The sequence below is a fragment of the Rhinolophus sinicus genome, linkage group LG11, assembly GCF_036562045.2.
Source record: "Rhinolophus sinicus isolate RSC01 linkage group LG11, ASM3656204v1, whole genome shotgun sequence".
NCBI classification, from domain to species: Eukaryota; Metazoa; Chordata; class Mammalia; order Chiroptera; family Rhinolophidae; genus Rhinolophus; species Rhinolophus sinicus.
This window is the reverse complement of record NC_133760.1, coordinates 47,673,420-47,697,589: the sequence shown is the minus strand read 5'-3', so window position 1 is coordinate 47,697,589 and position 24,170 is coordinate 47,673,420. Positions and strand designations below refer to the sequence as shown.

General features: G+C 50.1%; 2 long non-coding RNA genes across 8 annotated transcripts in view; one reads left to right on the top strand and one right to left on the bottom strand.

Annotated features, from left to right (window-relative positions):
* The window catches only part of LOC141567531 (uncharacterized), a 55,754-nt gene extending 40,380 nt beyond the window's left edge, over window positions 1–15,374 (top strand). The window contains exons 4-5 of one of the 3 annotated variants that reach the window (XR_012490232.1): window positions 1,011–3,701; window positions 8,782–15,374. This is a non-coding gene — a long non-coding RNA (uncharacterized LOC141567531). Of the gene's footprint in view, window positions 1–1,010 lie in introns of all 3 variants that reach the window. The other 2 variants (XR_012490233.1, XR_012490231.1) reach the window with 2 other exon arrangements.
* LOC141567529 (uncharacterized) overlaps window positions 1–24,170 on the bottom strand; it is a 277,594-nt gene that overhangs the window by 2,082 nt on the left and 251,342 nt on the right. The window contains exons 3-8 of one of the 5 annotated variants that reach the window (XR_012490226.1): window positions 22,360–22,429; window positions 21,476–21,771; window positions 20,766–21,056; window positions 19,956–20,062; window positions 16,993–17,359; window positions 16,451–16,585 (exon numbers count right to left, since the gene is read on the bottom strand). This is a non-coding gene — a long non-coding RNA (uncharacterized LOC141567529). Of the gene's footprint in view, window positions 1–16,374; window positions 16,586–16,992; window positions 17,360–19,955; window positions 20,063–20,765; window positions 21,057–21,475; window positions 22,430–24,170 lie in introns of those variants that run through there. The other 4 variants (XR_012490228.1, XR_012490227.1, XR_012490225.1 and 1 more) reach the window with 4 other exon arrangements.

Here is a 24,170-nt window from a genome sequence, read left to right as displayed (position 1 = left end):
GGCGGGGGGGCCTGATGGTGGGAGCCACAGGGCTCAGCCTGAAGGGACTATTGTCAGCCTGAAGGGAGTGGTCTCCCTCCGACGGCCCCCACCTGCGACCTTACAGGACCTGAAACTAACCAGAGTACATGGACACGCTTTCCGGTCGTCTCCAAAGGACAGGCCCTGCAGGGAACACCGAAAGGAAGCCCAGGGCCTCGCCTGTCCAGACCAGTGAAATGCAAGGTCCCCCTCACAGCCTCAGGGCTCTGCCAGCCTGCCCTGCCCACCTGCTAGCTCCTTCTAAGCTAAACCGTCCCCTCCCCACACTGTCCCTGAACCCCGCTTCCTACCACGTCACTTTGATTCATTTCCTTGGTGGATCTTATCACTCTCAGGAACTCTTCATCTGCTGGCTTCCTCCCCTCAGCACACTGCCGCTCCCCAGACAGGGAACTTGGTGCCCTGTTCACCTCTGGTGGCCCTGTCTGTGCTTAGAAGACTGGACACATAGTAGGTGTGCAATAAACAGGGTCACGTGCCTAGAAAAACCTTCTGCACAGGGAAGGGGCTCAGTAGCTGTGTACTAGATGCATGAACCAATTGAAAGAGTTTCACTTGAGAGGCAGACATGCATCCAGCCAGCGAATGTACGGAATTACATGCCACAAGAAAAGTGCAGATAAGGGTGGGAGTCATTTGTTCAATCTGAGAGAACAGAGACTTCCTGGATAAAATGTGGGCAGGAGGGAAATCAACAGAGGAAAGGCAGCAAAGTAAACCTCCTTGGATCAACGTCACTCAAGCAGCCTTCAGGGTGCCTGAGGACGCCGTCAAACACCTTTAAGAAGGCTTTCCAAATTCCACAAGACAAAAGAGTATGCCTTCTGCCACATGGTCATGAAAACAAAGTAGAAATTAGACATTAGCAACTTGGCACATTTCTGTGCCATTTGGAAACACATTCAGTACAATTTCATCCCATCCGTTATTACAGGACTCTGCTCACTCGATTTATTTTCTCCTTTTAGGAAGTGGCACACTTGGCTTCCTGGGCACACAGGTGAGCCCTTTTTGCTTGATCAATGGCTGACTACATGTGGCACCTGTGGCCGGTTCTGGAAATTCAGGCAAGTCCTTGCACAGGAATTCAGGTTCCATCTGACAATACTGTTTGGATGAGACAGTTGGATGCTACCCTAATGCCGTTCAATCCCACTTGTTTCTCTGTTCAGGCACGAAAAAGCCCATTACAATGGCAAACGGTCTTTAATATTCTGTACACACACACACACACACACACACACACACACACACTCACGCACGCACACGACAGTTGATGAAGGAATCTTGGTGTAAAATGCCTCTGCCCTTCAAACTGGGGCTGGATGAAGCTTTCCCTTGGCCTGTGACATCATGTGACTCTGCAGCTCTTTTTCCCTGTCTTAGGTCTGTTTTTCCTCATTTGCTGAGTCAAGGATTTGTATGCAAGAGACTTACTCAAACAGGTCATTCAGGAGAACCCCATAGAGAGTGGCAGAGCGTGGCCTGGAAGGGGACGATCTGACAAGGGATGTGAAATTCAAGTGACACCAGGGAGTTTATGCGTGTGACACACACACGCCCAGTCTCTGCTCTGGGCCGAGGAGTGTTCGGGGTCAGGATGCTGGAAGCAGGAGCTGGGGCAGGGATTAGAGGGGACGCAGGAAAAGCACCCACAGTATCCCTTACACTCCTTGTTCTGTTCTTTCTTTCCTTTTTTTTTTTTTTTAAATTTCCCAGGGCAGGGAGGTAAATACCAATAGTCCTGGCTGAGTTTGTGTTGCTTTCTATTTTTTCCCAAGGAGACTAACTGGGACCATCCTCATTTTTCTGACACAGAATAAGAGGCTCAGAAAAGCAAAATAACCTCACTAAGGCCATGGGACACCTTGGTGGCGACAGTGGGTCCATGGTCAGTTTGCAGCCCTCTGCGCCCTGTGGGCTCTGAGCTGCAGCAGCTCTGCTCACTCAGACGTTGCCAGGAAGGGAGCCATTCCAGCCACTCGGCCATATGTGACATTTATGTGCACAATATGCTCAGTGCAACACATGCCCAGCTATGACTTTTTTAATGGTGTCCTACACCTGCGTGCAGCCTCTGGGGACATATCTGGTGCCCTGGCCCAAGTGGTAGATCTTGTGAGCTGACAGCATCACTTTCATACATCTAATAAAATTAAATGGCGTCATATAAAATTAAAGCCATAATTAAAAATCGATTAGCATGTCCTGTCTGCCGACCTCAGTGTCTACTGTGGTATCTTAAACACTAGTTATATAGCTTTATTGATTGGGAAAAAGATAAAGGACGAAATAAAACCAGCGAACTAGCCGTCCATGGATGAAAACAGTGAGTGTTGAATCGCAAATGATACAACCAAGTGTCAGAGCTGATATTTCAGAAGTGTGCTATGGCAGGGGAGTCGGGGCAGGAGATTCTGACCTGGACAGAAAATGTGCCTGGGGGCCCTTCGCACAGCACATGCTTGCTTTAGATGTGAGGTGTGTGTGTGTGTTGGTGGGGAGGTATTAACGGCTTGGGAAGGTGGCAGTTGCATAAAAAGCCGTATTGTTTAAATATCAAACCCAAAACGAATTTCTTTCCTTTCAATGAAATGGGGGAAGTCAATATTTAGAATTCACCTGGTCATGTCTTTGCAGATGGTTTTTACTAACAGGTAAGTTTGCAGCACAGTTTGTTTCAGGTAAATGAGAAAGACATCACGCTGTTTCCGGAGAGCGCATTGCCTTTTCTGTGTTTGTAAACTTTCTGCATGGTTGGTTTTCAATGTTTTGATTATTTTTCTGTGTGTTCCTAAGTAAATAAGGCTGTTTTTCTATTTGCTATCATCGGTTCTACTAAGGTAGAAATGAAAGAAAATATTTTGTGTCTGCTTCCCCTCCCCCCCAAAAATAATCCTTCCTATGCAAATAAGGAGCTGGGAAATTCGAGAGGAGCCTGGACCTGGATTTCCTTAGGGAAGCGGAGCTCGGACCAGACGGGAAACCAGCAAACAGACGTGTAGATGCAGAGCTGGACCTCATCAGTCAGGTCAGAATCACCAGGCTCCTCAGCCGACTGGTAACTGCCGTTTGCCGACTACTGTTGTCGCCGAGACACCAAGTGCTGCATGCCCGTGTTCTGGTGAGATGGGCACTGATAGTGTCCCTTGAAATGTATGACGAGACCGAGGCTCAGAGCGTGGGTGAGTTTTCTCGTGGCCATGAACCTGGGGAACTCGATTCTGCCTCTCAAATGTGACCTGTTCCTCAGCATCTGCTTCTCCTTCAATGCAGGACCCCAAAAGCTATATCCTCAGCCTCTCTGAGGTCCTGGGCAGAGATGCCGGTGTTAGGACAGGGGCTACCCCTGGCTCATCTTGGCGCAGATCGCTCCCGCCCTCTCCTCCCTGTGGGCAAACACCTACCCTGAGTCGTTTTTGGAAAGTCTGAGGGTTAACCTGCCACCCAACCCCTGGGTGTTTTGACTTTTCTGGCTTGTAGGTGCTGTTGGTGAGGGCACGCCGTGACACAGTGAGTGTTCACAGCGTGGGGAGAACACGCAGTCTGGGGTTCCCGATGGGATCGGGTCATATGCAGCACCATGAACTGGCAAAAGGAGGGGGTCCAGTTTCACTGCGGGAAGTAACAGTGCTGAACTGACCGAGAACGAAGCAAAGGTGGGTGCTGGCTTACAAAGGTAGACGTTGAGCTACTGGTTGGACAGATGCAGCTCTGAGGTTACCTGGAAAAGTGCCCTTGGAAGCTGTGGCATCTTAGAGACAGATGTTTAACCCCTGTCAAGTGTGTGCTGCTCTGTTCCCTCCCCTCTCCCCACCTCTGCCTGCAACACCACACACATGCACTTCCTGACTTTGAAAAACGTCCAGGTGAAATTCATTAGAAGTGGCATTATCTGTTTCAGTAGGATGGGCTGAACGGTTTATTATTCTAAGGCCGTTGTTCTGCTTTCACAGCCACCAGAAGGTTCAATGTGTAAAAATACTAAAGTGCTAGGAAGTTCCAGGCTCCTTCCCCGGAAGCCCCTGGGTGATCAGTTAAGGACAGAGATGATTAAAATCAAATTAAGGACGGGCAGCTTGGGAAGGTCACCCTGCCATCGGTCTAGAACAAATGCTAACACCATTTTAGTTGTTTGAGAAGCAAAGAGGCTGCTATCAGCCTCGTCTCCCTCTAGGTGAACCTGCCTGGCGGGCTGGGCGGGGGAGGAAGTGATTCTCTGCCATCACTTCCAATGCCCTGACCCCCAGAAGGGAACCATGGGCCTCAAAGGGCTGCATGGAGTAGGAGCCACAGAGCTAGTCTCAGGAGGCAGAGGAGAATCACTCAGCAGGTCGTGGCATCTCGGGCAAACCCTCCATAGACTTAGAGACCCACGTTTGGGTTCAAGGTCAGAATATTACAGCAGAATGGCTTTTGAGCATCACCCCAGTGGGCCTGGGTTGGTTTTGAGCTCAGGTAGGTGGACAAATTGATATACAAGTAGACATCTGTGACTTTTTGTTTGCCTTTCCTCCCTTCCTTCCTTCTGGAAGCCGCCCTTTCCAGCATCGTGGCATACTTACCCCAAAGCCCCTCCTGCCCAATCATAAGCGTGAGCACATTAGCCAATTAGAATGTCCCAATCTTCTGGACACAGTGACTGGTCGTGCGTCCATGCGTGTGTGCGCGTGATTCTGTGCGTGTGCACTTCTGACCCACACGGGGCCAACGGGGTCCTTTGGGAGAGGTTGCCTTAGGTAGTGGATGAAAAAGCATTTTGCTCCACCTGAGACAGCGAGCTAACAGGATGAAATACGCCTGAAGCTTACTGGGCTCAGTTTTGCACCAAAAAGAGAGAGCCTGCCACAGAATGAACCCAACCAGGAAGAAACAGAGCTAAGATGTGAAGAGACCAACTCTGATGATTTTGCTTAAGTCCCTGAATCTAGCTATGCCTGAAACCCTGTATTTTTAGTTACAAGAGCTGATAAATTTCCTTTTGCTTCAGCCAGGCTGCATAGTTGCAAAAGGCATAAAACAGAGTCCAGACAGATACCAGCTATTCTCTCAATCTTCACGTTATCTGGGGTTCTTCAAGGTCCAGCTGAAGCTCCGCCGGCCCAGGAAGCTGCCCCTGACCACTGATACCTCCAAGCTGCCTTATTTCTACTGAACTTACACTGCGGGTTTCTGTCAGGCAGGACCCAGGCGAGAGCAGATCGCATTGCAGATGGTTTAGGGCAGGGGTGTCCGAGCTGTGGCCCGCGATCCATTGTTAATTGGCCTGCAGCAAATTCCAAAAATATATTTAGTTTACTTAAATAAACCAGGTGAGGCAATACATACTTCACCTCGAGTGAGTGGCCCGGCTGTGGTGGAAAACGTTGAAAAAAGTTTGGACACCCCTGGTTTAGGTGAAGAGAATTCAAGGAAGAGACCACTTGGGGAGCTGTGGGTAGGGCTAAGAAAACTAACAGGAGGTATCAGGGCACCCAGAGACTCGCAGCAAGCTGCATCACCCCCAGGGGTGAGGGGTTGTCATGCAGGGGCTCTGGTCCCACTCTCCACACGAGAACGCAGGATATGGTGAGGCCAAAAAGGAACAACAACGAAGCCATGGCAGGGGGTTCATACCACTATATTCTTGATGGCGGCTGGGTGAGACACAAAAGCAAACATCCGCCAGTACCCCAACAAGGGGTCTTCCTGCACGCGTCTTGCTGGTGGCCGGGCGAGACATAGAGAGCAGGAGCTACACGATGCACAATCCGCCATCTGCTTCTCTGCCAACCAACCAACCAACCAACCAACCAACCAACCAACCAACCAACCAAAGCAGCCACAGCAGTTACATCAGTGGCTACTTGGCTAACTGATTACAGCTCACGGACAACCAATCACAGCGGACGGCCATCTACTACCCAAGCCAGCACCTTTCCACGTGAGGCCAAGAGCCTGGAAACTGCTCTCTAGGACTCTGTCTCCACAGGGGTGAAGGGAGGATGGCATTACTGGAGCCCAGTGAGAGCCTGGAACACGGACAAGGGACTGGCCCATGGCAGCTGTAGTCAGGGAAAGGTCAGCCACGGCCAGACTGTGAATCTAGAGTAGGGATGGATCAGGGAAAAGAAACTCCTAACCTGTCTTGCCATGGTTCAAACCCAACAGGAAGCCGACGGGAGGGGGACAGTGCAGAACAGGTCAGACGAGGTGGGAAACGGGTGTTTTGTTTGGTGGAGGGTGATGGGTTGCAGAGGACACCCCGCAGGTACTGAGGCCTCACCTCCTGGTTTGGTAGCCGACTTTGGCTCATGGGCGTGAGTCACTGGTGTCCTCCTGGGACTTACGACACCTGTGAGTCGGTCCCAAAGACTGACTCCATGGTGGGAAGAACAGGGACCCATTAGGAAGCGTTTGCAAGGCCACGGCTGCCCTAGCAAGAGTGTGGGAAGAGGTGAGCAAAAGGGCACTCCAAAATGGGGTGGACGTTTGCCACAAGTTTCCGTGAATTTGTGCAAACCGACCGTCTTATCAGAAGGAAGCACGGACTCGGTGGACAACAGCTTTAACTAACTCCTCCTGATGTTCTGCAATGTCCTTCCTGAAATCAACTGAGACAGGCCAGGAGGAGGGGGAGAGGCTGAGGCCAGAGAGACAGAGCACCTGCCCCTTCCTGAGGCGGCACGAGAAGCTGGCTGGTCCCAGGGAAGTTTCCAGGTAGCGCTGCACATTCCTTCACCTTGCGGTTGGCACTTCCAGTTCAATAATGTTGCTGTTTCAGAGGTGGCAGCTGTCTCCGCCTGTGTGTGCCATCTCTCATCCCCAGCTGGTTCCTCTTCTCCTCCTGGCCGAGCACTACCTTGTCATCTCTGAGCGAGTCCCACCTTTGTACCTCCCTTGGAGCAGAGCCGTCCTGCCCGGGTGGGAGAGGACAGGAAGGAGAGGCGGACAGCAGCGCGCCCAGACTCACGTGGTGGCTGGTCCACAGCCTTATCAGGCCATATTCATAGAAAGCGACAAGTAGAAATTAGCCCCTATTGATTTTATTTCCATAACATCTGAAAAACAATTCTTACCAAAGACATCTTTCAAACATCTATCTGGCAGAAAATATAGGGTTCCGTCTCAGAGAAAATGTGTTCCTGAATACATATCCAAAACAACTTCTAAAAAATGCAGAATCAAAATCAGTATTTCCACGGTTTATGCCATTCCCTGCCTCTGTGAAGATACGCAACTCAATTTGCAAGCATTTTGCCTACAAGGGAAATTGCCTTCCACACTGACTGGATCAGAACCACTCATTTCAGACTCATTATACATCACACAATACCCCAAATGTCAGCTCCCACCCGCCAAACCGGCAGAGCGGCAGCACTCTCCATAATAAATTACTTCTATTTACTTCGAGATAGTGGGAAAAGAATGGGAAGGAATTCTTCTGCACCTGAAGGTAATTACAAGTAACTATACTGAGCCCAGGATCGTGGCTAGTTTCCTTCAGCTAGGCTGAAGGCTTTAAAGGGATTTTAGGGGGGAAGATAAGGTTCTCGCTAGAGCTTTAAAAATTACAAATATATAAACACACATAACACACACACACTGGGGGCCACGGGGGACCAGGTAGAGTGAGAGGGGTCTGCAAAACCACACACACACACAAACACACACAGATGCACAGCAGGTTGTAAGTGTTCCATGGTGTGGGAAACCAACTGTTCTGCGTTTATACTAAGACAATTAGAAATGCTTACCAAGGAGTGTTTGAAGTCAGATAAAAGAGAGGAAAAAAATGCCTTTGCAGGAAGAAAAAGCCATTAAGCAGTTAGGGAAAGTAGAGGCCTCTTAGTCATACAAAGGGACTTTTCAGTTCAATTAACTTAATTGGAAAAATATACAATGAAACATGTGCTATGAGACTGACAAGCTGAAATAGCCTTGGGAAAGCTCCATCTGCTGCAGAGTGGGTGGAAGAGAGGGAATGCAGCCACGTGGGGCCAGAGTGCACGCGGTGACCTGTGGACTGGGTCTACGCTGGGGGAGGGCTCTAAGTTTCTCCCCAAGAACTCCACAAAGGAAATGTGTGATTGGGGGGAAAAATGGGTTATTGGAAACAGCTGCTGGATTGCCTGGCCTTGAAGAGACAATGAGAAATCAGAGGAAGCAGCAGCTTACAGGGTGCAAATAAAAAGTCCAGAGTAACAATTGTGTTATATCCTTACCTACTGTATCAGTCAGGGCACGCTGAGTTATGCTGCAGTAATAAATATCCCCAAATCTCAGCGGATTAATACAACAGAGGTTTATTTCTTGCTAATGTTCTGTGTCCAAGCACAGGCTGGCAGGGGACTCAGTATGGTCACTCGGGGACTGTGGCTGGCCCAGGGTCCAGTTCAGCTCAAGCTTCCCTCATCAACACAACAGGAAGATCACACAGCCCACTGGGTGCTGGGTCTTCACACTGCAAACCCACATCACTTCTACTCACAACGTATTGGTGAAAGCATGTCATGTGCCACACCCAACTTCAAAGCGGGATGGGGCAGTGTGTCCTCCCATCCACGGGGCTGGAGCAGGTAGGCTTCGGGTGTGTGGGGGTGCGTGTGTTGTTGGGGAACGCCTGCAGTAGGGTCAGGAAGCCACATCCCCATGCAGACCAATAAGGCCTGCTGGCTTGATTACCCTGTAAGTTCCAGCTTTCTCAAGCTTTTGTATAATTTTAATCTGAATTCAAAATAAGGTCTGTTTTCCTTACAGTGAAGGTCCCGTCGCCGACGCGAGGATGAAAACAGGTTGAAGTGCAATAACCTTTCGTTCATGACCCGAAGTTTAAGAAACTCTGGGGCAGAGGATAGAGGCAGACAGCTTTCTGCTGAGAGACGGAGGGCCCGCCTTCGGGCTCTGCATCTGCTGAGTGGACACGGCACGAATAGTCAGCACCGGCCTTCTGCCAGGACTGGCTGGGTGCCAGGCGTGATGACCTGTCTGCCCCATGAAGCTCTCAGCCTGGCTGCGGGTGGGGGCAAGAGGGAGGCCACTCAATCAAGTGGCTTTGGGGACATATGAGGGCTGGGGAACTCTTCCTAGAGGAAGTGACTTCTGAGCTGAAATGGCAGTGAGATTTCTGAGAGTCGTCCATGTTCCACACCTTTTCACTGTGAGATCTTTACAACCACAGTAAGAGGCGAGTGTTTGGGTCTGTAACTCAGGGCTCCAATGCCACTCGGAGAGGGAGCAGTTGTTGCGAGTGCAGCTCGCACACTCCCCCACCTGCACACGACATCTCAATTAGACAAACATCCCTGGACTCAAATTATCCGTGGGAGGAGTGGCCAGTCCGCAAGCTGGGACACGGGCTTGTGCCAGTCTGTGAACTTGAAGGCCTTTTTCATGTTGCAGACCCAGCTGCTTTTTCTTTGACAGAGAAGCCGGGGAGCAGAGGACATGGTGCCCGCACCGAGAAAACGTGCCAATTTGCTTTATCTTCTGACACGTTTGACGCTGCACTGCATCTCCCTGTCCTCCCCATCGGTCCAGAACCATCTGAGTTACACCCTCGTTTTGGTGTTTACAGGCTTGGGCCTGACGGGCGGAGGCAGAACTCTGGGAGGTGGAGTGGAACCCAGCTGGAGATTACTGGGAGCGCTTCACATTTTTGAAGAGCTCTTCAATCTTTCAAATTGGACTTCAAATTTAGAAGACGGCAGGTCTCGTCGGCAAGCGAATCACTGCCATAATCGGAAGTCACGTCCTCCGCTGGGCACCTGGCCTCCCGTAGCTTCTAAGTGGAGGTGCCTATTAAGGCAGCTGGCATGGCGATGACAGCACAGAATGTGGGGGCCCTGGAGTGCCACGGCCACTGCAGTTTCCTGAGGCCCCGGGCTCCAGGGCAAGAGAGCAGCCCCTTCACTCACTCATTCAACAAAAAAGACTGAGTGCTGCGTGAGACAGGCCCTGAGCATGCGTGGAAGGGGTAGACGAGGAAAAACCCCCACATGCCCGCCTGCCCCTGGGGCACACGTGTGGCACATTTTTTCTACCTGTGGCTGCTTTGACAGGGAAACTGAGCTTTGGGGTAGTTCAGGGGCAAAAAGGCCTTCCTCGCAGCCTGTCTCACACCTTTCTGGTCCCCAAAGAGGCTGTGTTGGGTTGATGAGCAGGGCAGGTCTCCCTCATGGTGCGTCTGTTCAGAGCGCACTGCGGGGGCAGCGTGGAAGCCAGACAGGAGGTGGCAGCAAGGGAACGAGCTGCGAGGAATGAGGGGACAAAAGGGAGAGTGGGGGGCGTGCCCGCAGCCGAGCGCCTTCTGAGTCTGCACTGCCAGAAGGGTCTGTCCTTAGAACCTGCCGAGCATCAGCAGGAAACAGACTACCTGCGAGACCACCGAGGGGACTCCCGTGTTCTGTGCCAGATTCCCACAGACCAGTGAGATCCGAGCAGGGGTGGCTGAGGTCACCACACGTGACAGGAGCTAGACACGACCTGCTACTCTTCTGCATCTGAATGTCGGGGGTGCAGCCTGTGGGGACAGAGTCCCAGAGAGCAGTTTCCAGGCTCTCGAACTCATGTGGAAAGGTGCTGGCTCGGTTATTAGATGGCCATCAGCTGTAATCAGATGGCCATCTACTGTGGCTGGGTGGCCATCAGCTGTAATCAGTGAACCATTAGCCATCAATATAACTGCCGTGGCTACGCTAGGGGGTGGGGTTAGCAAGCGGATTACATGGCGGATTGTGTTGATCCTACTTCCTGTCTCGCCCGGCCGCCAGCGAGACTGGGGTGCAGGAAGTCCCCTCATTGGGGTACTGGTGGATGTTTGCTTTTGTGTCTTGACCAGCTGCCATTGAGAATATAATGGTATGACTCCCCTACCTATGGCTCCGTGGGTGTTACTTTTTGGCCTCACCATGTCCTGCGTTCTGGTGTGGGGAGCGGGACCAGAGACCCTGCATGACACAACCTCATCCCACAAGCCCTCACCCCCCACTCTTCTCGAGGTCCCACAAGCCCTCACCCCCACTCTTCTCGAGGTCCCACAAGCCTTCGCCCCCCACTCTTCTCGAGGTCCCACAAGTCCTCAACCTCACTGTTCTCGAGGTCCCTTTCCAAGCTCTGGTGACAGGGCTTTGTCAGGACCTGGTGTAAACGCAGGTGAGCTTTCTCTGCAGACGTCTAGGTACAAAGTACAGCCAACTCCGCTTTCTGTCTGGCTTTCTGGAGGATATGTAAATGTATGCTGACTGATCACTGCTCCTCGCTGTGCTGTTCAAACATACTCGGGGACATTAGAACGGTCATGCTGCTCATTAATGACCACTTAATAATGTCTAATCAAGGTGTACGCTGCGGTGTAAATCAGCATGCCAGCTTTGTTGGAAGAGGAAACGGGACAGACCGTGAGCTTATGTGCTACGTGTACGTGACGCTGGCAGACCTTGCTGAGCTCACCACAGGAGGCATGCTAGCGTCCGACTTGTTGGCCAGTTTTAGCGTACCCATGGGCAGTTCATACGCCCTCTGCAAAATGGCCCTGTGGCATACTGGCATTTGCCTCGTGGAAAAAGCCATCCATATCACTGACCCTTTGCTGATTACCCAGGCTGTGTACAAGCCATGATATTTCAGGGTTCGGCCTTCCTGCCTCACTCCGCTGCACAGAAGCTCCATGAGGGAGGCACTGTTCCTGCTGTGTGCACAATCCTATCCCCAACGACAAGCAGAGTTGTTTATGAAATATTTGTGGATGGGGCGGACAGGTGGCTCAGTTAGTTAGAGCGCGAGCTCTGGGCAACAGGGCTGCCAGTTCGATTCCCACATGGGCCAGTGAGCTGTGCCCTCCGCGGCTAGAAGTCAATGAGCTGCCTCCCGGGTGGCCAGATGGCTCAGTTGGTTGGAGCGCGTGCTCTCAACCACAAGGTTGCCAGTTCAACTCCCGCAAGGGATGGTGGGCTGTGCCGCCTGCAACTAAGACTGACAGGACAACAACTTGACTTAGATGGAGCTGATGAGTCCTGGGAAAAACACACTACTCTTCCCCAATAATAATAATAATAAAGCCCTGGAAATACACACTGTTTCCCAATAAATTCCTGTTCCTTTTCCCAATAAAAAATCTTAAAAAGAAAAAAAAGAGAAATATTTGTGGAATGAATGCCCACAGGGGTGTGGGCTGAATGGCCGCCTATGTAACGTGAGAGTCTCTGTCTTATAATGATGGACAGAAGCACCAGTGAGCAGAGGGGAGAGGGTGAGGGCCCCCCTGTGCTCCTGGCTCACAGCAGTGCCTCCTGCACACATGTACACATGCATACACACGCACACGTACATGTTTACACACACACACGCACAAGTGCACACGTCCTATCTTCCAGAACAAAGAGGGTTGTGGGGACAGAGCCAGGAGTGCAGTTTCCAGGCTCTCGGCCTCACATGTAAAGGTGCTCACTCGGGTAGTAAATGGCCATCAACTGTGATTGGATGGCCATCAGCTGTGGCTAGTTGGCCGTTAGCTGTAACCAGTGAGCCACTGGCCACTAATATAACTGCCGTGTCTGAGCTAGCAAGGGCGGATTGCAGTTAGCAAGGGGTCGGTTGTTTGGCAGAGAAGCGGTCGGTGGATTGCAGATCGTGTGGCTCCTGCTTCCTGTGCCTCTAACCCAGCCGCCAGCAAGAATATAGTGGTATGACTCCCCTATCCACGGCTCTGTGGGTGTTCCTTTTTGGCCTCACCAGATTCTGCGTTCTTATATGGGGAGCGGGAGCAGAGACCCCGCGTGGCACCTCACATGACAAGGGTTTTATTAACTAAGTGCGGAAGAGGCATATTCTCGTGGCTATATTATCCTTTCATCAAACTTTTTGTTACTAAAATCTTTTTCATTAAACTCAAATGTGAGATAGGTAAATGCCATGGCTTGGCAGTTTATTTAAAAGTTTTAATGAAAACTACTCTGCCGTAATAGAGATTTTAGAGTAAAGAAGCATATGCCTCACCTGTGTATACCTCGTTTTGCTTTTGCTTATGTGATGCTGGAGAGCAATGTACTCTCTACAGGCTCTATGTCCTCATCTGTCAGTGCGGCTAAACTAACAATGAACGAATCACAATTATCCGGTTGGTATCGTTACTTAACACAAGGCAGACTAGTGAGGTATTATTTTTACCTATTAAACTGGCAGACTTTTCTTTTCTTTTTAAAGAGAAGACTCAGTGTTGGTTAGAATACAAAGAAATAGATATAGATATACTCCTAGGACGATGAAGTCAACTGGCAAACCTTTCTGAAGTGCATTTGGCGCGTGTGTATCAAAACTCTTAACAGGTTCATACCATTGACCTGTAATCACTCTTCTAGGATTTGATACTAAAGAGCTAATCAGACTTTGATGAACAACCTTGTTTTTAAAGTGCTATTCATAATTACATAAACTTGAAATGCCTCAATGCCCGACAATAGGACAGTACTTAAATAAACCGAGGTACATTCACGTAATAAAATAGCATGCAACTCTTAAATAATGGTTTCACATATATTATTAACAGGGTCGTACATATTTTATAACTGTACCTACATCGAGACAAGATACACACACAGAAGTAAAAACACAGTTGGGCAACATAGTAAATCTTATTTTTTATATGTGTGCTGAACATATAAGGAGTAGAAAAAGTTTAAAAGGGCATACAGCAATATTTTAACAGCGGCCATTTTTGTGCGATTTTTTTGAATTATTTGAACTTTCTTCTCTTAACTTTCATAAATGTCAAAACATCTATCTCTTTTGAAGCCAGAAAAGTTATTTTAAACTCCCTTTTATATGTATAAGTAACTGGTAAACTTGCAGACAATGAACCCTACTCCTCTGGTGGCTTTCTCCAGATGGGACAGTCCACCTTCTGGGCTCTCAATGGTCCACAGAACTTTGCTCAGGAACCAGGCCCTCGATTCTAGAACTGTCTGGTATGTACCATCCAGAGGCCCCTGGGGCGCAAAGGCTCAAAGCAGCCAACCTGCCCAATGACAGCAGAGGCAGGCAACGTATTGATCTCTTGGGACACTTACTGTGCATTTAGATAATGGATCATGGACCGGGGCTGTGGAGAGCGGGAAGTCCAAGCCAACACTCTGTCATTGCCCCGGCTATGGATTTTGTCATTACCGTATTTGCCTTGGGTTACAGTGGGCGAAGATTGTGTGTGTGATTGATGGCAGCAGATGGGCCATTTATTCTGCTGTTTACTTTTTATGGTGGTGAATGTGAGAGCAAACGCAGTCAGAACACTTGGCAGAGCATTTGCTAATATCCTCTATTGACCGAGACACACAGGGCGTTTATCCGAGGTCCAGGGACACAGCCTTCGAATAGGAAAGGGGCCCCGGCTGCTTGGAAGCTGTGCTGCCCAGAGACCCAGGGAAGGGGTTCCAGGCACTTGACATTCATTATTTCATGTAAGCCCTATAGTCATGTGGGAAGTGCTTTGCTTCTGCCGCTTTATAGAGACGACAGGCAGGGAAGCCTCCTCTGAGGTGATGTAGCTGGTAGGTGTCAGAGCTAGGGCTTGAGGGCAACTCTGCTGATGCTATAGCCTATTCCTTCTGCGAACCACACCATGCCAGGGTCTGAGATCTGCATCTCCCAGAAGCAGACCGTGAACCAATGATTAAAATAAACAAGCAAACAAATCACAAACCACGAGGGTGTGGAGGACACAGGACGAGATGGAAAGAAGTCAAGCAAGAATGTGATTCCAGGTGAAATCCCAGCCATGGACTGAGCCCGGGGGTCTCTGGAGCGTTCATTCCACCTCAGAGCTTGTCTTGCCAGACAGGAAGGAGTGGAGCTTTGTTGTCTCACACCTGTCAGCCGTTGGCTCTGAGCCATCTTAGAGCGGGACGGGCAGGGCAAGCCCGGAACCCAGATGCAATCCCCTGAGGAAGGTCCAGCCGAGTGCAGGGTGGGGGCACACACAGCTAGGGACACGGATCAGAAGGGTATGGGCAGGACACACCAGTGACCACAGGCTGGGGAGAGAAAGAGCGTGGCTCCAAGGTCAGGGGCCTAGCGCTCTGCTGGCTCTCAGCAGGGGGTGGGGGGCTGCAGATCAGTCCCCCAAGCCCTTCTCTGGCACAGGGTGGCCGGGGGAGTCTGGGCAAGGACACGTGAGCTCCGCTGTCTCGAACCTCACCTGACAGACACGCTGCAACCCTCCAGTGTCCCTTGGTGTCCTGCCATGGGTCTCACCCCTCCATTTACAAAACATCCTAAAATCTGTGGCCTTTATCAGTCCCAAGGGACTAAGTTCTACTACTGCTCATTCATGAGACTTAATTAGACTGGAATGGTCTCCGTTACACAGAGGGAAATGTATTGGTTTCTTAATGTAAATTTTAAATTGTACAGTAAGTTTAGATTTACAGAGTGTCGCAAAGACGATGCAGACAGTTCCCTGTCCCCCGTGCCCAGCTTCCCATGCTGCTGCCATCTTGTATCGTAGCTGCCAAACAAGGAAAGTAACACGGCACATTACTATTAAATAAATGACAGGCTTCATCTGGATTTCTCTAGTTGTTGATGTTGTTGTTTCTGTTTTCCACGAATGTCCATTTCCTGTGCCAGGACCCAGTTTTGGAGCCCATATACCACACTGCCTCTGGGAAAAAGCTGATTTTAATACACCAACACTGACCAGGTTCCGTGCCTTTTCTCATTTCCTTCCTTCCGTTCGAATATTCTTTCCCTCCATTTGCACGTCACAACCCTCTTGGTTAAGAGCATGCTCTAAAACCAGCCCATGCAGTCATTCATTTGTTCCCCATTCATTCAACGTTACTTATTTGGGGCCTACTACGAGATGGGACCTACTATGTGCTGGGCACTTAACCAGTTCTGAGACGGGTGAGGAGAAAGAACGTTCCATGTGCATTTCCAGACTGCGGGGACTGTCGACAGATTCTGAACGCATCGACAGATTTGGAATTACAACCTGGGACAAGTGCTGGAGAGAAGGCGACAAGAGTACTGTGAAAAGAGTTTTTGTGGGTGGCAGACAGAGACAAGAAGCCTGCTGGTGTCTGGCCTGTGCGGCAGGGGGCTGGTGGCCTCTTCTGAGAGGGATGTGGGAGGGGCACCAGGTTGATGGGGAAGGGGGCTCATGGAGCTGGTTTGAGACACCCAAGCAGGGCTGCTGACCAGGCAGTTGGATGGATGTGTCCCGATCTCAGCGTGGTAACCAACCCTGACTATTCCAGCTGCATGTATTTCTTTCCTCCTTTACTTTGAATCTCCATGACACTCTGTCTATATCTATTTTACGGCACTAATCTTAATCTAATAATGAAAACAATTTACCTTGTTCTAGAGCTATTTTTCTTCTTGACTTATCTTCTGTTAGAGGCTGTTTCACAGAAGCATTCTTCATCTCTCTTCCCTCACACCATCTATCACGATGTCTGTCCCTATGCAGTGCTTAATAAATGTTTATCAGTAGAATTGGAAGGCACACCAGCGGACAGCGTCACAGGCATCTGATCACACCCATGGACGGGATGGGCCTGATCACCTGAGGAGGAAGCCAGACTCGTGTCCCCCAAACTACATTTCACAGACACTTCGGGGAGAGACTGACACATACTCCACGAAGGGGAGGGTTTCATGGCCAACTAAATTTATGAAACTCTGGGGCAGCCGGATGGCTCAGTTGGTTAGAGCGCGAGCTCTCAACCACAACGTCGCCGGTTCAATTTCCACATGGGATGGTGGGCTGTGCCCCCTGCAAGTAAAGACTGAAAAACGGTGACTGGACTTGGAGCTGAGCTGCGCCCTCCACAACTAGATTGAAGGACAATGACGTGGAGCTGATGGGCCCTGGAGAAACACACTGTTCCCCCATATTCCGCAATGAAATTTATAAAAGTAAATAATAAATAAATAAACACATTTATGAGACTCTGAGTTAAGCAAGGTTACCTTGATTTCTCTCCTGTAGGAAAGCTGAAGAAGGACTAGACTACGAGGTGTTTCCAGAGGCTCAGTACCTCACTGCCATCGCACCCCCTTCGTTGGTCGAGTGTCCAGTAGGACAGGAGCAGCGGAGCACAGCTTGGCAGCACCGTGCATCCTGCCTGGCTTCCCCATGGCTCGTCCGAGTGGCGAGATCCTGCAGGACGAGACGAGACAGGAGGCACACAGAGCCCCAGAAAACGCCAGGAACAGCACCGTCTCCTCTTTGTAAAGCGCCTGCACGTGACGTCATTGCCACATGGAGCTGGGATGATGACAGGCAAAGGCACACATTTCAGTAGTGCCACACCTTTTCTCGTAGGATTTTCTCTTTCTGCAATTAAAAATTTAAAGTATATGAAATACCAAAAAACAGAAAGTGTGGGGACAGAGCCAGGAGTGCAGCTTCCAGGCTCTCGGCCTCACGTGGAAAGGTGCTGGCTCAGGTAGTAAATGGCGTCCGACTCTGAGCAGGAGAACAGATGACCCCCACACAGTGTGTGGTGCCCGGTGACCACTGTTCTCAGGAGTTGGACCCCCCAGGAGGGGTGGGAGGACATGGATGGTTCTCTGGCCAGCGTGGAGAGGGCAGTACAAGCACTGCCCAGCCCACACGGCCGCAACGACCTTCGCTTTCTCCGGCCTATGCTGGTCAGAGAACCATCCACGTCTTCCCACCCCTCCCCAGGGGTCCAGCTCTCCAGCAGCTGCTCCTCCTGGTCTTCCTGAGACTGTGTGTTCATACGCACGAGAACAGCACGAGGCAGGGGACACAGAGGCACGGGCGGCATCACACCCTGACACTGAGAACACAGCTCAGGAGGGAGAAGTAGGAAAAGGGTCAGCTGTCCAACGATGAGGCCGGAGAGGGCTCTGGCCACCTCCAGACGAGGGAGCGTGGGCTCTGTCCCACAGCAGGGGAGGGACAAGGTCAGAGTGTGTTTTGCACAGCCTGACTGCAGCGTGGAAAATAGATTGGAAAGGAGAGGGGCTGGAGGCATGAAAACCAATTAGGACGCTGTCAGAGCGGTGCAGGGAAAAATGACGCCTGTGCAGCCGGCACAGGGGTTGGGAGACAGGGGCAGATTTGAGAACTATTTCCAGGGCTCAACCAGCCAGGTCTGGATGGCAAAGGTAGCTCCCTGCTTTCCTCCCTGTTTCCAGCGGAACATCCTGGGGTGGGGGCGCCCCTGACGAACACAGAGAACAGGAAGGCACTGCAAGTATGAAGGAGCGAGAGTCACACAAAATGCTGAGCACACACCAAGGCAGGAGCTCAGCAGAGGTTTCACAGAGGAAATGGACTTGGGCAAGGCCATGCTGGAAGCTGAAACCCACGCCACCAAAGGTGCTGGAGGGAGGATGGGAAGAGGAAGGCCCGGCTAAGGGGTAAAAGCACGAGATGGATTTCGGGACCCCAGGTTGGTTGGGAGTGTCCAGCGAGCGCAGGTGGACAAGGTAGTGGGCAGCAGCCAGTGAGAGAAGGGCCCTCAGGGTCCCCCAGGGGGACGTACGGGCTCCTTCGGGGAATAAGAGCTATTGCAAAGCTCAGTTTGCATTTGCAATGCAGCTCATGCTACAGAACTGCTCTCCTGTGGAGTGAATGGAGAAGTGGGGAGAGGCACGCACAGACCCGTGTCAGTCGTCGGACAGAGAGATGAAGGAATGCAAACAAAGAAACACGTGAGAAGAGAAGGACAAACAGAGAGGGATGTAAGACAGGGCAAGTAGGAAGGGCATTTTTCAAGAGAAGACCGGGGCACAGAAAAGCTCTCTTCAGAGCCCGGCAGACAATCACAAATGCAGGGGGCAAGGCGAGTTCTGATTTTCTGCTTCTGAGCGCTCACGATGAGTGAGAAATGAGAGCTTGGGGGCAGAAGAGCTGATGCAAGGTGAGCGGCCATCGCTCCCCTGCCCTGCCTGCCCTGCTCCCCCAGACGTCCGGGAACCCCATTGCCCCACAGCATGAGTGGAAGGGCTCCACGCCCGGGGTGCTGACATCTGTCTCGTGCTGCACGTGCCCTCCCGAATGTCGAGTGACACCCTGGAGGGACTTTCCACGTAGCCCAGAGGAGTAAGGTCTCGCCTCTGTCCGGGCTCATTCTGTGCCCCCTTCTCCTCACACCCCAGGCCCACGCTCCACTGTCTCCACCCCACTGTGCCCAGCGGGCAGGGTGTGTGTCTGCCACAGTGGCCGGACCCTGGCTCTAGCCACCAATGGAGTCGGGCAGAAAACTGGCAGGTGTGTGAGGAAGGCCCCTCCTTAGGCTGGCTCTGCATGCAGAGCAAAGGTTGGGCTCCCCTCAAGGGGACTTGTGCCCTGAGGTTCTGTAAACACCCTCTCTTGTCCCTTAGCCCAGGGGTGGGGACCGCTGTGCGCCTGCCAGCCAGGCTCCTGCCCTGCCCCGGGTTTCCTTACCGCTGGCCACCTTCGCTACGTTTGCTCTTGTACGTGAAGCCCCCTGGACGATCCTAACTTGCGTCTGCTGTTCGCTGTCGGGACTGCAGCTGACAGACCCCAGTGAGAGAGCTGCTCCAGCCACACGGCGATGTCACACCCCTCTGCCTGCGGCCTGGTCACCGCAGGACAGCCCCTCACTGTCTGCAGAGAAGGCAAACCTCACCTTCGGACAAACTTCCCACGGGTGGGCATTTTGAGTAAGACAGATTTGTCACAGTCCTGGGTGGGGACAGGGCTTCTTAGACAGTCTGGTGACAACTTCAGATAAGCTGGTCCAGGCTGGTGACCTCTGGAAGCGACTCGGCCACTCACCCTCTTGTCAACGTCCCTAGCCCTCAAATCTCATCGATTAGCGTTCAACCTCCCACTCTCACGGGAACATGAGACGTTCTCCAGCTTCCCGCCTCCTCCTGGGGCCCTTCCCCTCACGCCGTGTTTTACAGGTGAGCATTGGTGGAACGTGACAAACCTGACAGGTTGGCGGGCTCCCCATGTTCACCTCCAGCGCTTCGTCACACCAGGGGGCGTCTTCACAATTGTTTTAACATTTGCGAATCCCTTTCCACACTTAGAGCCCTAAGCAACACGAAGAATTCAAGAACAGAGCTTTGTATGTGTTATATTTACGTTTATGGTTATATTTTATTTATGTCAAATGATGCTAGTTCTCTGTTTATGGTAGTTAGTGTCCTTTGAAAACATATTTATTGAAGCAAAAGAGGAGTAGATATAAAAAACTATTAAATAATGTTGCAAATGGTTCAATGATACGGCGAACGTTGTGAAAAGGATGCCTGTTGGTAAAAATAGTGAATGAAATTCTGTGAGTGTGATGGGACGCCCGAGATGGCTTTAGAGCAGTTGGTGTGTCAGACGAGGGCAGGACAGGATAGGATGGTAAACTGAAACCAGAATAAAAAGGGGAGGATTTAAAAACAGGACGATTCGCTGGCCGTGCGCCGGGGGCTCACAGCTCCACAGCTGGCCCGGTGACAGGCTTGGTCCCAAAGGCCTGGGAGAGGGCGCGATTTCCAGAACCACCGGCCACTATCCTGGAGCGGGTTCTAGGAGGAGTGTGCCCTTCGCTGGGGGACACAGCCAGCCCATAATGACCACAGAGAAGGACGAAAGAGGCTCTGTACCCGCTGTGGGCTGGGGTGATGGACACAGAGGAAAGGGGGGGGGCAGAGCTGGGTGGAGGACGGAGGGCGTCTGGCCCAGAGAGTGATGGGAATTTCCCTGGGTGGTGGTGTGGAGGCTGCTCGGGTGGGACTCTTACCTTGTCTCTGCGGAATATGTGACAGGAGGCGAAGACTGTGCTGCATTCATCCAGGGGTCTTGTCCTATAAGACCCAGCTTTCTCTCTGAATCCATCACGTGAGAAGATCACTAAGTGAAAAGTAGATTTAAGAAGAGAGCCACAGAGTAAAAGCCTAACGTGAGCAGATGGTCACCTGGAAGACCATCCATGGAACGTGGTCCCCATCGCAGACGCTGGAGCAGGGACTTGCCACGTGTCAGGAGTAGGTCTGCCTCCCATCAGACTGTCAGACGGTAACACCGCCAGCGCCTTACACCAGAGAAGGAAGAGAAGTATATGAGTACTTAGTTCCAACAGCAGGGTGGTGAGTGTCTAGCTTCCCAGCCTTCTCCAGGTGACGTCTTGTTCTGTGCACCCTAAGCCAGGCATTCCCGCCTGCAGTGGGACAGATGCAGTCATTCTCTGAGCTCCATTAACTCGCCTGTGTGTGTGTGTGTGCGTGTGTACACGTGTGCATGCGTGCGTGCGTGTGTGTAAACTTGTACAAATGACTGATTATCATATGTGTGTACCTTTAAAAGAAAATCCCCCATTATCATTATTATTTCTACTGGCATTTTGTTAGCTCACCTCTTTATTCTTCCTGATGAACTTGAGAATTAGTTCATAAAATTTCCCCAGTTCTTATTAGTATTGTAATTGAAATGATATTAAATCTATAAATTAACCTGGGGAAGGCTGACGTTTTTTTCATTCAGCTTCCCATCGAGGGGGTGATAAGGTGCTCCAGCTCCATCAGCCCATCCAGATTCATTTTCCACCCGTTTCCATCGCGTTGCGTCCCCAGAAGACTAACTGGCTCCCTTGTCTTCCAGCTTCCAGGTGGGTTCAGCCAAAGGGCAGGTCTGGCAAAGCCACTGGAACGGGGCGGTGAGTGACTTACCTCCCAGCCTCCTCGACACAGGTCTCTGTCAGCTGCGCCTCAGCTCTCGCCAGGTGTTTGAGTCCCTTTGTCCTCACGTCCCTGTACAACTAGAGTTGGTTCGGCCCCAGACTGCTTCCCCATCCCTCACACTAATTCCCACACGAGAGTTAGTCCCTTTATTAAACCCTCCTCCGATATCCCACTAGAATGTGCCACCTGCTTCCTGTGAGACCCTGACTGGGACAGTTTGTCTTCTTATGCCGTTTTCATAAGAAGTATAATAACGTCTTCCAGTATTATGTTCCAGCTTAGACATTTTCGTTAGGTTTTCCCAACCATTCTACATTCCTCTTATTGTTCATAAATTGGGATTCTTTTTCTCTTTTTATTTCCTAGACAGTTATTACTGTGGCAAAAGAAACCTTCAGAATTGTTTTCATTTCACCTTTGACCCTGCAAAATAGCCAGCTGCTTTATCTTTTTTCGCAATTCAAAAAACGTACCTCATGCTTCCCATCCACAGTGCTATTGAATATTGGTTTAAGATGTTCTTTTTGTTTTCTTGTATTTGTTTTATTGTTATATTTTTGGTTGTACTCATCTGAGAAATTCACTCTAATTGTTAAAGTAGAAAGTCTCCTGAACACTCAGTGGCTTAAAACAACAAAGGTTTGATTTCTCACTCACGAGTAGTCCGCTGTCGGCCAGGCCGCGCCACCGTCCTGCACCACCTGAAGCACAGCTCCTCAGAGGTCACCTGGTGGGGAAGAAAGAGCGTGAGAATGTCATGTGGATGGTTTGTCACTCGCACTTAATCCTACTGGCCAGAGTCAGGTACATGGGGAATGGAAAAATACAGAGGAACAAGTGAGAGTTTGGTGTGCACTTAGAGTCTCTCCCATCAAAGCACTATTTTCACAGAGTGTGTTAAAGATGGTGCTAAAGTGTTGTCAAGGGCCCTTTGGGCAGTTACTGAATTGATATTACAGTTTTTATTAGGTCATTATTCAGAACTTCTGTGCTGTGTGACTTAGGCAAGACTTGTGTCTCTGTTCCTTCAGTTGTGCATTATTTAGAGCTGGTCTGAATTTTAAATGGTTCAGTGAGGTCCTTAGAGCAATACCCAGCACATATTAGGACATCTGCTAACATAACACCTAACATTTATTGTGTGCTTGTTATGAAGTAAATCTTGAATTTGGGGGGATAACAGTATCCTTTTGATATGGTGATTCTTTTAATACCTTATTTTGCTTGTTAAGATTTAAAATTTTGCATCTACATTCATACAATTATTACCTATTGGAAATAATTATACCAAGAGCTTTGTAACAAATTCACATTTTTGTCAATTTCTACATAAATGGGTAATGCAGTTTTTATTTCCTTCTTGAATCAAACATTATCTGGAAGACGGCTTCCCATGTCCAGGCAGGATTGGGCATTGCCTCTGGTCACAAGAAAACAATACAAACAATGACTCCGGAGTAAGCCACAGACACCATTTTTCACGTGTTTCATGACAAGAATAACTGGGTCCGTGTGCATCCTCACAAGACGTTTTTTCTAACAATTTGTCTTCTACCAGGTGTGCCTTTGCTTGCTTTAAGAGAGAATTTACAACAATGAGTAAAATCTTTAACTAAACATGTGATTCACTCATCGCTCAGTCCCACAGCTTTTCCAAGCTCAGTCCCTTCACATCTAAGGTCCTAAGGGGCCGTCCTCACATCTGTTTTCTCGTGTGTTCTGCTGTGTTCCTGGGAACTGGAGTCCTGGGTTGGGACAGAAGGGGCGGGGTGATGAAACAGTACGGCCTCCTCACTGGGTGTGGGGGCGGGGCCTGTCTCCCATAGGCTGTTATGATTGTACATCTGTGAGAAATAGGGCTGGGAGAAAGTTAAACTAAAGTGTCTTATTTAATTGGACACACTGTCTTAACGAAACGCTTCATCCGAGCCTTAATTACCAGACATTTGTCCTAACTTTAGGCCTTAATTCTAAATTTAATGCTTTATCAATATTCCAACTCTCCATTGCTCTGGAACCTTTAAATCTTTCCCCACAGTACAACGAAAATTGTAACGGAAAGATGGAGAGAACACCAGGCAACGGTAGCTTGATGCTGGCCTAATAAGATGCATGTCTTGTGAGGAGAGAGAAATGAAGTAGGCCTTCTACAGAGTAATTTCAAACAAATAAACTCATATATCAAAGTGATTATGTCGATTTCTGACACATACACAACCTTTAACAGTTCTCTACAGGCCCGTTTGCCTTGACCTAGCAATGACTTAGGAGAACATAATTCTTGAATTTTACCCACCCTCCAAATGTGTGATTTATAATACGCTACTAGCACTTTAGGCCATTGCTGGGCTCACGTAGATCTTAATAGCAAGATCACATGTGAGTTGGACTTGTTTTATGAGTAAGGAATTAGTTAGGAGTCTGCATCAACATTTCCACTTCTCTGTATCCTGTCCTTTCCTTACTCA